We start from the raw sequence: 16439 nt of genomic DNA, 5'->3' as shown, positions 1-16439 counted from the left end.
AGTTGTTTTGCTCTAAAGCTAACTTACGTCAAGAAGGACAACTTTTAAAGGTTCATTATGTGTTCTTTCTCGTGCCTTTGGGGCAATGATAGTAGGGTGGAGTTCAAGACCCTGAGAATGGAATTCAGGAAAAAGAACAGGCATAGCTGCTCTCCCTCCCAGTGCCTTAGAGCAGAGCTCTTAGTGTGAGTCATTACCCCCTGGGGAGAGAGGCCTTTAGTAGCCTTAGTGGGAATGGAGCTGGGATGTTGAGAATGCCAAGGTTGGTGTGTGTGGAAGGGGTGTGGAGGGGTGGGACATAAATACTTTAGGTAATTGCACATATTTATTCACTGTGTTAGGTCTTCCCTGGTGCCTCAGATGGTAAAGAATCTGCCTGCAGCGCGGGAGACCTGGATTTCATCCTTGGGTCGGGACAATTCCCTGTAGTAGGGCACGGCAACCCACTCCAGTACTTTTGCCTGGAGAATTCCATGGACAGAGGAGCCTGGCAGTCCATGGGGTTGCAAAAGAGTCAGACATGGTGGAGAGATGAAACAACAACAGCAACACACATATATTCTGACCAGAACAGTGGAAACACTGCACAAAACTTACTGAACTGTCTCTATTTCACTCCATGATATGCTCATGTTCTACCAACACTGACCTGATGCTCCTGATGACTCAGGAGGGCCTGATAAAAAGGAACTAAGGATCATCCTGTCTTTCCTTCTCCTTCTGGGTTGTTGTTTTCAGCTTAGGTTGTTGCCTAATACAGGGGAGTGGTAGGAATGAAAAAGAATGTGATCCCTTGGTCATGCACATTTCACAGACATCACTGCCTTCTTCCTGGGTTCTAAGCAGGCTGTGGTTCTAATAGCAAGTGTGGCTGCCCCACTCAACCCCTCCCTCTATTGTAGACAAAACACAATAGTGCTTGCCTGGGGGCCTTGCATCTCACTGAATTCATACATATCACAGGTACCTGCTCAGTTGTGTCTGACTCTGCGTGACCCTACGGACTGTAGCCTGCCAGGCTCTTCTCTCCATGGGATTTCCCAGGAAGAATACTGGAGTGGGTTGCCATTTCCTCCTCCAGGGGAATCTTCCCGACCCAGGGATTGCACCCACATCTCTTACATCTCCTGCATTAATAGGTGGGTTCTTTACCACTTACGACACCTGGGAACACATATCATGGTCCGTTGCAGTTCTGTGCTCACGGGGCATCACTGAAGATACACAAAGATGCATATGGGGTGGCTGAGAATGATGTGTTGCATGGATCTCCTCTGGGCCGGTCTCTGTTCTATCATCCCATCCAACTTCACTTACAGAACTCAAGTTCATTGATATGATTGTTAAGACTTTTAAGGCAGCAACAGCAGAGCATTAAATCCAGCACAGGAGCCTTCTGAAGGTGGGGCTCCATGTGACTGCCTCAGTCACATGCCCGTGAAGCTGGCCCTGGCTGCTGGCATATCTCCTGGCTTGAGGCTAGGGATGTTCTGAACATTGTGCGGTAGCCAGGCCTGCCCCCCATCAAAGGCACTGCTGGAAAGGTTGGTCTTCTGTGTCTGAAGAGCATCTGAGGTCTGCACACAGGACCAGTTCTCTCTTTGTCTGCGGAGCTGTTCCCCTGGTGGTCTCTGCTCTGAGATCCTCCGTGTCGCGGTCACTTCATGGAAGACCAGCGCTTTCGGCTTACGCGGCAGTCATCGGGCCCCTCTCTGCTTTGTCTGAGCGGGCAGTTCTGTTTATTGCTCTTTGCTGTCATCTTGCTGATGAGGACAGTTCTCCAAGGTGGACCTCGACGGCTTCTGGATGTGGTGTGTGGCCCTCAGGGTCCCAGTAGGCAGTGCCTCCCTTGAAAGGGAACCCTCAAGAGCACTGCCTCTCGCTCAGGGCAGGACAGTGAGAGGCGGTGGCCCTCCAGAGCCTGGTCTGTCTCATTCATTGGTTCCCGGGCTGTCCTAGCCAGGCTGCATCATCTTCAGTACCAGGGTCCACAGCACTATTGTGACTTTTGTGCACATCGGAAAGGTGGAAAAAAAATGTCCATGGGTGAAGAGCTAGGTTAGGCAGCCAGAGAATGTAATGCAGGGAGCAGAGAGCAGATGTGGAATGAACTGGGGGTTGGGGCAGGGGGGCGCAGAGGGGAGGGCGGTGGGAAGGGAGGTTCCAGGGCAAGTGCTCCAGGCATCTTTCTTGGCTTGTTGTCTTCCTGTACCAGGATGTGTGCAGCGGGAGGGGGGTGGGTGTGAGCAAAGGTCCCAGACAGCCCAGAATCAGTCCTCCACCCCTTTTCTGGTTGTTATCCCATTTCATGATCTCTAACCGTGCGCAGCAGATGGCAGGGGTGGGGATGATGGCAAAGAAGGGCCAGTCTGGACAGTGCTCCCATGGCAGCTGCTGCTGCTACTGACCGCCCTCCGGGTGGTCCAGGGCTTAATGATTGCTCTGTGCTCCCAGCATTCAAGACCATTCTCTGAAGCTTCTTTCTGAATTCCCAGAGCTTGAAAAAAAGTCGTAGTTAAAGTGTTAGTTGCTCAGTCGTGTCTGACTCTTTGCGACCCCATGGACTGTAGCCTGCCAGCCTCCTCTGTCCATGGAATTCTTCAGGCGAGAATATTGGAGTGGGCCATTCCAATATTTGGAATTCCCTTCCCAGTTGTCATTCCCTTCTCCTGGGTATCCTCCTGACCCAGGAATCGAACCCAATTCTCCCACATTGCAGGCAGATTCTTCACTACCTGAGCCACCAGGCAAGTCCCAGAGCTTGGTTCTTGTTAATTATTTATGAGGCAAACACTCTGTGCCAGATCTGGGCTCCTGTAAAACAGACGTGACCCCTGCCCTCAGGGGGCTTATCATGCTTAGTCACAGAGACTAGAAAAACAGCTACCCAGGGTCTTGACTCTGTTTTTTCCATCAAAGGAAAGGGCATGATTTTATTCCAGTTAGAATATAACCAAAGTCAGCCCCTCATTTCTGTTCTGGCTCACAATTGAGTCGCCAGCTGCTTTTGTTGGTCTTTTATGTCACTGATGGCTGATCATCTTTTTGGACGTGGGGAAAATGTCAGTAACTTGAATCAATGATTTGGAAAACAAAAATTATGCAGACGTTGAGACAGCTACACGATCAAATACAACACACACCAGAAAACACCTACTATGCTCCGTAACGTGATCTTTTAAAAACTTTTGTTTAATTCTACAAAAGGCTTTCAGCGATTGTGTTCATTACATCTGAAGGAAATTCACATGTATTATGCAGCAGTGTCTGGTCAGTCAAAGCAGGTTCTGGGGATAGGATCTGAGCATTTTCATGGTTAGTAGTAATTAATATGGTTCTCTTCGGCTCTTTATTTTGCATGTTACAGTGTCCACTTGCAGGATTTTAATGATTAAACAATTTTTAAACAGTTGTGAAATGAAATAATCCTCATGCATTAGAACTCAGAAAATATTTAAGTGAGACTTTTCACCAAATCTTTTGCCCTTCTTCAAAGTATCTGATTATGCTGTAAACTTTCAAACAAGAAGTGTGTTATCTACATCCCATCTCTATTTTCTTCCATCTTGACTTTTTTCTTCATTGGCAGGACCCTGATCTTTACAATTAATATGAAGGAGGGAGTTTAATAGATTTGGTATAAATGAATTGAGTCAGGCGCCTTAACAATTGCTTCTCCAGGCAGTAAGAATTCAATTTCTTACATTCTTGGAAAGTACTAACAGAAAGAGACCAAGGAAAACTCCTTTCTGATGGAGGTTTTTTCCTTCGTAAAAATGTTTTATTTTATTCAAACGTTTTTATGAATCGTCTTAGCCTTTGGTAACATGATTTCTTGGAGGAAAATATCGGTGCATATAATTATATTAAAATTATGTAAAATATATTAAATAATTTGGTCTGTGAAGTATCACAAGGAATAGATAGGGCTATGAATCAAGGACTAATCGTCTATCAATAATTACTTATTAAATAATTATACAGTCTAGTGAGAACCCAGTTTGTGGAGTCCAGCTGCCTCAGTTTGAATTCTGTTTACAAGCTGTATGATATTGGGCAGTTCACATAGTCTTTTTTTGTGCCTGTTTCCTCATGTGTAAAGAAAGATAAAACATGACTAACCTTATTCTAGTTATTATTACTGCATCACAAGCCACCACAAAACGTAGTGGCTTTAGCAACAGGACACTAGTCATTTGGGTCATGAATCTTCAATTTGGGGATGGGCACTTGGCAGAGATAGCTTGTCTCTGCTCCACTGCATCAGCTCGGTGGGATGACGAATATCCGAAGCCATGTGCACTTCCAGCAGCTGATGGTTGATGCTGGCTGTCAGCTGAGATTCTACCTGGGTGCTATTGGTTGAAACACCTCTCTGTGCCCTTCCCACGTTGCCTGACCTCCTTTACACTGTGGTGGCTGGATCCACAGTGAACATCCCAAGGGAGGAAAAATCCATGTGGATGTGGTATTGCCTATCCTTAGAAGTCAAGCCATCCCTTATCCCATATTCTGTTAATTGAGACCTTCCCAAATGTTCAAACAAGGTCAAGGGGAAGGGGATAGAATCCATCTCTTGCTAAGGGATGGTAAGGTTCTGAAGAACATCGGAGACCAGAGATATGGCTGTGGTCATTTTGGAAAACACAACCTTTGACCTGCTTGATGTGGTTTTTGTGAGTCAGTTCACAAATAAAATGTTTAGCACATATGAAGCAGTAAGCACATGTGCTGTTGTTATTGCAGAGCATGTAAAATGTGCAAAGGGGATTGTATAAGTTCTTTGGTTAGAAAGAGAATTCTTCAGTTATCAGCTGTCCCTAATTTCGGCATAAGAAAACAGAGGGCTAGAGGCTAACTTGCCCAGCCATCCAGTGAAAGAACTGAGGTCATGAGACCAAAGTTGTGAGTGCTTATTATTTCAGGTCAGACTCTGGAAACTTACAGAGCTGGCAATCATGGAAATAGACTTCTAAATAATTAATTAAGATAAGAAATGAATGCTCTGTCTCTAGAGAGCTTTGGAATCAAAGATAGATCTGATTACAGAAGAAATAGCCCTTTTCTCTATCTCGTAGTATACTTGTGTTCAGTTGCAAAATTGGTTTTTCTGCTTTTATTTTGTGGTTGATAGGATCAGAAGAAATTCTGCCCAAACTGCTAATACCACTTATTTTGCCACATAATGCACACCAGGCAGTAGTTTTGTTAAGAATCATAATATTTTTTTAAATATCCCAAATGTGTGAAGGCTTGCCAGTCTCATATACAAATATTTATAACCGTACCAGGAGATTGTACCTGAAGAAGTGGGCAGATGAGAAGTACATGGCGCAGTCCAGGTCATCAGGTGGCAGGAGGGAGCTGGGAAGTGGTAGGGGGTGGCCCTTGTTCATTTCAGAAACCTTTACCTCCCACCCCAGGGCCCGGTAAGCCCCAGCCCAAGCCCACTCCCACAGGCTGAGATGCGGACGTGAGACTGCAGGAGGGAGCCTCGCTACCTTGGACCAGTTCTTTGCAAATAAACTTTCTCTTCTCAATGATGCCTCTGTGATGATCATTATGTCGGCACAGCTTGGCCAGTGCTCTCCCTAGAAAAAGCCCATTTCCACTGGTCTTGGCTAAGCTAATGCTTATTGAGTCATCCTCCTGGAAACTTGGGGCAAAACAGGGTTTGTCTGCTGGCTCCCAAAAGCAGATTTGACATTTTCTCGATGTAAAATTTCAGTGGTTTCAGTTACTAAAACTTCAGGCCATTATGAGACTGAGGGGCTGCAGGCGAAGAATAACTTACCTGCTGGGCATAGGCTGTAATGGTGGGTGGTTAATATGAATATGTTTTAATCAGGGAGGACTCGTTGGGTTGGGGGCAGGGAAAGGGATGGTGGTCCCCTCTACAGCCTGCCATGCCTGAGGTCCTATCTTTCTTCCTGGCTGTAGGAGAAACAGTGCTACTTCCTGCAGGTAGAGGAACAAAGGAGAAAATTCATGAAACGTGCTCACTGTGGCAGGTGTCCAGTACAGGTTACCTAGAGGCAGCCGCAGCGGCAGCAGTATCAAAGACTGGCATAGAGCACGTCGGCTAGGGGAAATACGAAAGAAGGCAACATGGGAAAAGTAAATGTGATGTGTAATCTAACGCCAGCTAGACTGTAAGGGAAAAGTTTTCAGTGGGCATCGGTGAAAAGTAGAACCAGGACAACGTCATAAACTCAAGATATTGTCATATGTTTATTATGAATAAACTCCTGTTATATGACTTGGCAATGGTTTATGAGACTGCCCTGTAAAACATCACTTCTGTTGTAAAGTCAATTGGTATAGACTCTTGATAGGATGATGCCCGGTATTTCTGCAAAATTAATAATATTGATATGGGGGACACTGATGCTCGTCTAGACAATAGCAACTTCTCCTTCATCTGGGTAAGAGTCCTATTTTTGTTCTGGTTTCAACCTTTTATCCATGTGGTTCAGGTAGCCTTTAACCATCTAGGCTATAATGGTGGTTCTGTTCTTGTTGCCAATGATTGGTTCAGGGTGGAAAAGGAAGAAGGCATCTAGTAAAAAGTTCCTAGCTCTTGGAAATAGCTACATTCTGCCTCTGGAGATTGCTTTATGAAGTTGTGATGCCTGGATCTACTGCAGTCGTATTGTGGACATGAGGGAGGGATTAGCCATCATTTTATTATTATTTTCATTGGCTTAGTTTTGCCTGGGGAGAGATGTTCCATCATCTCTCCATTTTTTATACTGGATGAATGTATCTTGCTGTTGTTTTTGCACATTCTGCCTGTGTTAAACCCTACTTATTTCTGCTCCATAATAGTGTTGATTGCAATCCCAGAATCTCTTTGCTTTCCTGGGCTGGCTGAGTCCCACTTTCCTGGCAGTCCTCTTATAGTGTATTTCAGAATGTGGCTTTTTTTCCATTTCCTATGTCTGTTCAATCTCATATGCTTTTCTTTCAGAAATTTATAAAGGTCTATCTTCATTGGTGTCCTCTGTTCCATTTTCTCTTCTTTTTGTGGTTGTGGGTTTATTCTTTTTTACATTTTTATGCATTGGAAAGTACACAGGCTAATGCTTGGGCTTAGTGGATCAGTTTGGTTGTTTCTTTCCTAAATTGCTCATTATAGTTCCATTATTTATGTTTTAATATTATTCCTTTCAAGAATTAAACAGTGAGAAGTTAGCTGGAACAGTAGTTCAAGTTCAGCTAAAGGGGAGATGCTGAGGATCAAACCTGGGACCTTGTGCCTGCAAAGCATGTGTGCTACCACTGAGCTGCGTCCCCACTGCTCATTATATTTCATCCCTATTTATATTGGCGGTGCCATCGATTTGCAAGACCTGTTTATACACTAGGGAACATTGGGCTTCCTTAGTGGCTCAGAGGTTAATGTGTCTGCCTCCAATGCAGGAGACCTGGGTTTGATCCCTGGGTCGGGAAGATCCCCTGGAGAAGGAAATGGCAACACACTCCAGTATTCTTGCCTGGAGAATCCCATGGACAGAGGAGCCTGGTAGGCTACAGTCCATGGGGTTGCAAAGAGTCGGACACGACTGAGCAACTTCACCTCACCTTATTTATACACTAAGATATCAATCCTTTTTCCCGTGTATAGCCAATATTTTTCCTACTTTATTGCTTTTGAGAACTGTTTGTGTGTTTCTGGACATATGGAAGACTTTATTGTAGTGTAGTAAAACTTATCCATCTTCTTTGTGGTTTCTTTCTTTGTCTTTATTCTTAGAAGGACTTTTTCTCCCCTATATCCGACGTACAGCTCCTATTACATTTTTGATCCTCCCTTCCTCCCTTTCTTTGTGCACTCAAATGGGTTAAATTTAACTGAGGACATTTTCAGTTCATGGCACACCATCATCACTGGTCCATGCAGAGCCCTTGTTTTTCACTTTCTCTTTTCCCTTTTGTCTTCTATCCTCAGTGGCATTTCTCTCTCCAACCATATACATCTACTGTAATGCGTATCGTGTATGTTCTTCATTTTAGAAAAACATTCACCAGTTTTTATCCATCTGGAGTTAGAGATTTAAAAAATTAAAAAAAAAAAAAAACCACTTAGTTTTCTTACTACCTTTCTCTAATTATTCAAACTGCCTTCTTTACCAAATGTCAGGCTCCAGGTTTTCTAGCGTGTTCTGTTTCTGTTTCTGCCTTAATGATTATCTGCCTTAATGATTATCTAATTTAAAAACATTTGAATATGTAGAAATGAAAATCACATGTAATGCTCTTCCTGTATCATTTAATTCTTCACTTTTTATTAATACGATAGACAAGGGGGCCATTCTTTAATAACTAGCAGCACATTTATATATGTTAAAGTAGTAAACTGCCGTCACTGCCATCTAAGCCAGTCATGTGTTACGATTTTCAGACTGTGAAAACCATCATGACTCTAGGGGCAGGAACATATTTAAAAGTAGTGCCTATGACTAATTCAAAAGGAGTTACTGAAGATACTGACTGTGATTAACATTCTCATAACCTTAAATCACACTCTACCAACTTCGAAGCAAATAATTTCAAATGTCATTTTGTGGATTGATAAAGTAGGAGCCAAGAATGAAATCCGGGTCTGACCTTCTTTTCATCCATGCCGAGCAAACTTTTCTTTCTGGAATTGATATTTATCAGCAGCTTTCATCTTTCCTGTGTGTTTATTGTGGGGTTGTGGTTTATATATGGTTCTTATTCCATGGAGCATATGGAAATTGGTGGTGAGAATCAAATTTGCTGCTTTTGGACAAAAAATAGTGCCTTGTTCCATGAAGCAGCCCTCTGCCGTGGTTCTAGGTGCTTGATGTGGGGGAAGAGACGGAGGGAGAAGGAGGGTAGCAAAGACTTTTTATGCTTCCCAGGGCAAAACAAAAAGGGAAAAGTGGCAACTAACGAGAGCCTCAAGAATTAAATGTAGTAATTCAGAAAAACTGAAACTCTAGCATTTTGTGGCAGCAAAGCAGGAAAAAAACAAAACCAAAACAAAAACCCACAACTGCTTTCCTTTAAGATGTGAGAATTTTAATTTCTACCAATAATTGGTAATATAATAATTGAGGGGGCTTTGTTTGGAGGAGGACTTGGGACACTTTAGGTAATTTAGGTAATTATTTAGTTCAGGAAACCTTCTCACTAATAGATGCTTATAATCTTCCTGGATACTGTGTACATTCTAATTGATTTACTAAAAGCCACATAGTTTAAAAGCCATGAAAATAATAGCTAGTCGCAGTAATTGCATAGCACATTTTACAATGCTGAATATGAGAGGATTTTTAGAAAAGGAAGGTTGAACCCAGATAGGTCAAGTGCATTGTGTCAGGTTACTCAGTAGCTTAGGAGCAGAGCTGGATTTGCATATCAGACTTTTAACAATGCCCAGTGTGGGTTCTGCTTTGTAGGAAAGGCAGACTGCTTTCTCTACGAATCACCTGGCTGTCTGGAGCACTGGGTGGAGACTGAGGATTAGCCAAGGTCACTTTCAACCAGTGTGTGGTCACTGCAAAACAGTTGAGTTCACTGGATTAGACACAGTGAAGGGGAAGTTAGATACACATTTTTCACTTGCTTTTCCTGAGTTAATTTTCTTTTGAGTGAATGAAAAATTCATTTAGTAAAACAAGTACAAAATTTTCATAAATCTGAAACCACCAGTGGCTCTAAATTGTGTTGCTTTTTGTTTGCTAAGTCATGTCTGACTCTTTGCAACCCCATGAACTGCAGCACTCCAGGCTTCCCTGTCCCCCACTATCTCCCGGAGTTTGCTCAAACTCATGTTCATTGAGTCAGTGATGCCATCCAACCATCTCATCATCTGTTGCCCCCTTTTCCTCCTGCCCTCAATCTTTTCTGATATCAGGGTCTTTTCCAATGAGTCAGCTCTTCACATCAGGTAGCCAAAGTGTTGGAGCTTCAGCATCAGTCACAAGCAGTAAATTACTTACTTCTCAACTTCACGGAAGGGCTTCCCTGGCGGCTCAGCTGGTAAAGAATCTGCCTGCATGCAGAAGTCCTGGGTTCCATCCCTGGCTTGGGAAGATCCCCTAGAGAAGAGAATGGCTACCCACTCCAGTATTCTTGCCTAGAGAATCCCTTGGACAAAGGAGCCTGGTGGGCTACAGTCCCTGGGGTCACAAAGAGTCAGGCAGGACTGAGCAACTTTCACTTTTTCACTTTCAACTTCACAGAATTCTACTCTGTAAAGGCAAATGAACTTTGTAATAAGAGTAGGCACTAATAGGGCATATTTTTTATTTATCTTTTTGTCATCTTACTGGGATTAATTTATTCCTCCCCCTTGGGTTAACATGATTTTACATAAAATCATTTCCATGTGTATTTATTTTTTGGTTTTTTTTTTTCCATGTGAATTTTAAATTAAAATATAAGTTGTTTTTTCTTCCCCCAGCCATCCTTTTTCTCGTCTTGCTATAAATTTTCTACACACAGTTAGAGAATATAGTCCAAATATATTCACAAATAGAGAATATATTCCGTGTATAATATCTGCCTATGCTACATATTCAAATGCATATCATCTTTTCTGTTCATTTGATAGAATGACAACCTCTACCCCTTTCCCAGTTTTCTAGAAAAGCCTGATTGTTATACTGTTGGATTTTTAAAATAAACTGCCCAGTACATTATGTGACTCCCATAAGTCTACCAGATGGATCCCGAAGATACTGAGTCATGTTGTTCAGCCTCCTGAACACACATACTGTTAACATTATCTGCCAGCGTTTTAAAAACTCATTTGCAAATATTCTACCTGGTAATGATTCAGAGATTTAGGAGTGTATCTTCTAGTTTTCGTACTTCTTAGAATCCCTTTTAATCCATGTCTGTTAACGCCAATCAAATATTGAAAAAAGAGCTTGAAGGCTGCTAAGAAGACAACATGACTTTAACATACAGAGAGTTTCAAGCATGTATATGAGGAGCTTTTCCATAGATCATATTTTTAAAACATAATATAAAGTCTTCATTCTGTACCTTTCATAGTGCCTTTTGAAATGATTTCTGAATAATCAAAACATTTTGTTATTGAAGCATAATATATCAGATTTAATATAAAAATCAGATTTAACTGAGGAATGAGATACCCTGAGAGTGCCTGTAGCTTGACTGAGATATACTTGGTGGAAACTTTTCCAGGCAGTTTCAATCGGAATTTAGTAATTTAGTTTTATTTTGGGGTAGCTCATTTGCATCCTCGGTAGTACTGTTGCCCTTTCCCTTCATCTCTCCCTCCCTTTCTTCTTTTCTCTAAGTCTGATTCTTGCACCAAGTGTGCAGTGTGTTTGCTGTGCCATGACTTGGGGTTTTGAGGCTGACCGCCAAGGCTCCCTGAGACCCAGTGTGAGACACAGGTTCCGTGGGTCTGGCAGCCGCTCCTCACATCGGGGTTTATTTTCCTTCAGTCTCTCTTCCTTCTGAAATATCACTGGAAAGAAAAAAAAACATAAAGCATCTGATCTTGCTTTTCACTTCCTTTTCTATTTCCAGCCACCTGTTCTTGTTTTCTAATTAACCCCAACACAGTGACAAGAGCCAAGATTCTCATGGTTCTGTAAAACGCAGAATAAAAGAAAAGCCACATCTGCTAGATTGTTGCCCTAAGGGAGACTCGACATCGTATTTGAGGAAGGCAACTCTCTTATTTCTTTGTCCGATTTGTAGAGGAAGCAATGGTGACTTGCCTTCTCGCTCCTCTGCTTCAAAAATGAATCAGAGGTTTCTGTGTATATTGTGTGATTAAGGGGAGGCTTGTTCCTAAGAGCTCAGAAAGGCTCAAAGGTGGACTTTGAACCCCATGTTTCTAGGCCAGGGCCTCTGCACAGGCTGATGGCCTCCCAGCACCTGCATGTAAGCTGATTCAATAGAGCCTGGTGGGTGCAGGGTTCAGGGGGTTGATAAACGCCTGGAGAGTCTTCATGGCAGACGCTTGGCCAATAGGAGTAAAACTACCCGGCACCATCCGATGGGCCTTTCCACACTGCCTTGCTCTGAAGAGTATTTGAAACCAAGCAGAGGGTGCTGAGAACTGACACAAAGGGGCCCTGTAAGGATGGGAAAGGAGGAGAGAAAGAAGAAAAACTGGCTGGTAGGAAACGAGAGAGAAGAACTTGCTGTAAAATTTCCAAAGCGGCAACTGACCAGGTTAGATGTGGCCAGGAGACTGGAGCAGCCTTTCTGACATTCTCATGCCAGGGTGCTTTCTGCACGGAAGCTGGTGTCAGAAGATCATCTCCCAGGCGCTTTCCTCCTGAGCTGGATACAGTGAAGCAGCAAAAGGCAGCAAAGGCAGCCAAGAGCAGGGAGTGAATGGAGCAGAGGGAAGGGAGGAGACGGAACAGGTTGGAGAATGGAACCTGGGCACCCGGGGCAGCAGTCCCTCACTGAGCAGATCCTGACTGTCTGCTGTGGACCAGGGCTGGGCTCTGGGGTTAGGACAGATGGGGTCGTGTCCTGGGGGCTGATGGTCTAGTGAGGAGGGACAGACCAGCGGCACAGGTCAGGCCACTGTCGGCAGACGGGTGGCCGGTTCATTCCTGACGGCTATTTGTTCACTCGTTCCCTCTTGATGGGAGACTTCCTGAGAGCTACCCCGTAAGGAAGTAGCTTTTCTTCTCCAGGCTGAGGTCGGAACACTAGTGGGGCATTGCTGCACAGGGTCAGGTGCCCCTTTGGAGTGGGCAGAACTGGACGACGGCTGGAGGAAGGTTAGTTCCACACTGCGCCCCAGCTCCTGTGCGTGTTCCTCCGTTAGCAATTCATAGATTTAACATCTGTCTGCTTTTCACTGCTTCCGGCATCTCTCGGCTTATATGGGAGCCAGAAGGACCCGGGGGCCATGGCGCTGTTTCAGGGGATGGGGATCCCATGCCTGTAGCTCCCACTTCCTGTGATTGGAAGACACAGTCTCACAGAACTCCTTTTCTGTTGAGATGAATAGCATTCATATCCGTCAAAATACATTTCTCAGTTCATAGCCTCTTTTTGTCATTGGGTTGTGCATGAGGAGATCTGTGAAATATTTTAATCTGACAGTGGAATCATCTTCAAAAGGGTGGGAACTGCTCCTTCAAGGAGAGTAAGAAAGATCTTACTTTCTGTTAGAGCACAGTGCGCCTCTGCTTGTCCTTCTCAGGCTCCTGCTCTATACGCCTGTCCCCACCCGGGACAAAGAATTACTACTGGGAGATTATCTAGGTAAAATATTAAAATCTAATCTTGCACTGATGACTTGTCACAGCTGGGAAACTGATTCCTTCTTTAGCAGAAAATGGTGATTGTGAGGATTATGCTGTTCATCTTTAAGGAGGACAGTACAAGAGGACTTTTGTCTCTGTCTTTTAAGGATTCCTCTGAAGGCACTCAGAGAGCAAGGATCAGCTCTTTCCTGCCTCCCTTCCTCTCTCCTTCCTTCCTCCTTTGCCTCCTTCTCCCCTTTCCATCTTGAGTAAAAAGGGAGAGTGTGAGCCTAGTTTTGACCAGGAACTCAGAACCTTTCGTTAAATATTTATAAGAGCTGGTAATTCGGTCAAGTAATTCTCATCTGAATGAGGACAGGAAACCTCTGGACTGTGTTTCTAGCTGCTCCAGAGCTCTTGGAAGGACAAACTATAAATGACCTCATGCTTCCCTGGTGGCTAAGACGTAAAGAATCCGCCTGTGATGAGGGAGACCTGGTTTCGATCCCTGGGTTGGGAAGATCCCCTGGAGGAGGGCATGGCAACCCACTCCAATATTCTTGCCTGGAGAATCCCCATGGACAGAGGGGCCTGGCGGGCTGCAGTCCATGGGGTTGGACACGAGTGAATGACCAGGCACAGCACAGAGGCTTTCTGTGATCAGAAAGCACTGTGGATACGCTGGTGATTCTAAGTGTGTGTGATAAAATGAAACCACAGTCTTGTCTCAAAGGTTTCCCCTGACAACACTCACACACACAGTTACACACTGACACATCTCTACATTCACACACACATTCATACATATAAACATTCGTGCACACACCCACACCCCATCTAGGGAGCAGGGCAGACAGCTCTATGTCTACGGACATTCCATCCCGGTCTGCAGCAACCCCAGGAGTGGCCACCAGGGGGCAGCAGAGGCCGCCGAACCCGGCCGGCCCCGCTGGAGGGGCGGTGGGGGGCGCTGAGCCTCTTGGGGTGGACCCCTGGGGTAGGGACCTGGCTCCCAGAGAGAGGAGAGTTCGAGTTTCCCCAGCATCCCCAAGTTTGTTCTGCTTCCTGTTCGGGCCTAGGAAGTCACCTTTTAAGCACACGGGTTCACATGGTCCTTTACTTTCCTGTCCCCTTCATGCCTGGCTCCCATGCTCCTGGAGTGGCCATCCGTGACCCTACCTGCTCTCCTTTCCTGACACATCCCTGGGGTGGGGGACTGCAGGAGCCCACAGTCTGGGCCAGCTGGGGTCGTTTGGGGGCTCCAGGAGGGGAGGAGGGGCAGTGGGTGACGTGGCCACTTGTGAGAAATGGGGGCGGTGGCTGTCACAGGGCGGTCTGTCCCTCCCACCCCATGCTGTTGGAGGGACGGACAGGTGGAGGATGGACGTCTTTTCATTCTTGTGAAAAGTGTCATATACCCTAGTTTGAAGTCAGACTCTTGGTTTCCCTGTCCCTCTGCATTGCCCTTTCTGAATCTCTCCTGCACAGAAATTCTAGAGCTGCTGCCCACTGCAAGAAAGTGGGGGCTGGAGGACTTGGTTTCCTGCATCTTTGGGGTGAAAGGAGGGAAACTTGTAGCTGAATTTTGCAGAAATCCATGTGGAGATCAGAACAGCCTTTTGGGTCTCTCTGAACTCACAACCCAGTCTTGATGGAGTTATTTGCTATCCAAGTGTTCAGAACATTAAATACCTAATACATTTCCAAGGTGGCATTTTCACAAGCATTTTTCCTGCCTCAGTTTCCTTGAGTGAAAAGCTTCCCCCCCCCCCCGTGTGTGTGTGTGTGTGTGTGTGTGTGTGTCTATGACAAAAAACAAAAGCCGAGCTGCCCTGATAGGGATGTCTGCAGTTTGTATATTTAGTGACCCAGTGGGGAAAGGTGACAGCTAGAGATGGTGCTTCTTATACAGCCTTTACCACCAGCTCTGTGCGATCCAGGGAAAATCACTAATCGTATTTGGCCTCAAAAATGGGAACACTGACCTTTTCCAAAATCCGCCAAACTGGAACATAATAGAGTTAATGTCATAGAGGCAAATGACACTTAGGTTGTTAGGGGGGGAAACATTGTACATTTTTATCAGAAGGATATTCCTAAGGTCCTCAGAAGCATGGTTTTGATGGATATAAATAGGGAATTAAGACCTGTTATTAACCACCTTGCACTTGAGGTCCTCTGATGACTTCCGGTTGGGGGAGGTGCCCGGTGGAACAGCAGGATCTGAGGGGAGGAGGCGAACACGAGGGCTCACGGCAGCCTTCTGGAAGCAAGCCCCACGGGGTGGGGGTGGGGAGGTCTCTCCAGAAACTGACCACAGGGATGGATGCCTGACTGCGTGTGGGGGGATGGGGGAGTGGGTTACCGTTCAGGGTGGAAAGATGCTGAAGACAGATTTAGTTACATCTCAGTTTCTTGATTTCAGCGTGTTTATATTGGGCGTTTCGAGTTTAGAGCTAATTAAATCGATTCATCATCTTTTGTGAAATACCAAAACGATTTGGTAAATGCTAAGTAGGCTAGCGGACGTTTACATCGTTTAACACAAGGCGTAGGCCACCTGCAACGTGTAGGTGATTCATTAATTTCAAGTAAGTTTCACGCATGTAAGTAAATGGCAAAACTAAGGGCTTCCGCTGCGGCTCTGCCTTCTGCTGTGTTTGTGCTGTAGGTGTCTAGCCAGAAACTTGTCGCCAAGACCCTTGTCAAGGAGCTTTTTCCCTCTGTGTTTTCTTTTAGAATTGTATGGTTTCAGGTCTTATATCTAAGTCTTTAATCCATTTTGAGTTCATTTTTGTGAGTGGTATGAGATAGGACCTGTGAATATCCGATTTTTCCAGCACCATTTAAAAAAAATTTATATTTTCTCAACTTTTTATTTTGTGTTGGGGTATAGCTGGTTAACAGTGTTGTGACAATTTCAGGTGAACAGTGAAGGGACTCAGTGATACATATGCATGTACCCATTCTCCCCCAAACTCCCCTCCTATCCAGCCTGCCACCTAACATTGAGCAGAGTTCCATGTGCTGTACAGTAGGTCCTTGTTGGTTATCCATTTTGAATATAGCAGTGTGTACATGACCTTCCCAAAGTCCTTAACTGTCCCTCCGGCAACCATAAATTCATTTTCTAAGTCTGTGAGTTTCTTTCTGTTTTGTAAGTAAGTTCATTTGTATAATTTCTTTTTAGATTCCACATATAAGGGATGTCATATG

General features: G+C 44.6%; 1 protein-coding gene across 1 annotated transcript in view; it reads left to right on the top strand.

Moving 5' to 3' along the window:
* AKAIN1 (A-kinase anchor inhibitor 1) overlaps positions 1 to 16439 on the top strand; it is a 33139-nt gene that overhangs the window by 12641 nt on the left and 4059 nt on the right. The window lies entirely within an intron of this gene.

Source organism: Ovis aries, chromosome 23, assembly GCF_016772045.2.
Source record: "Ovis aries strain OAR_USU_Benz2616 breed Rambouillet chromosome 23, ARS-UI_Ramb_v3.0, whole genome shotgun sequence".
NCBI lineage: Eukaryota > Metazoa > Chordata > Mammalia > Artiodactyla > Bovidae > Ovis > Ovis aries.
Note: the sequence above shows the minus strand (reverse complement) of the source record. Positions and strands in the feature narration are given on the sequence as shown.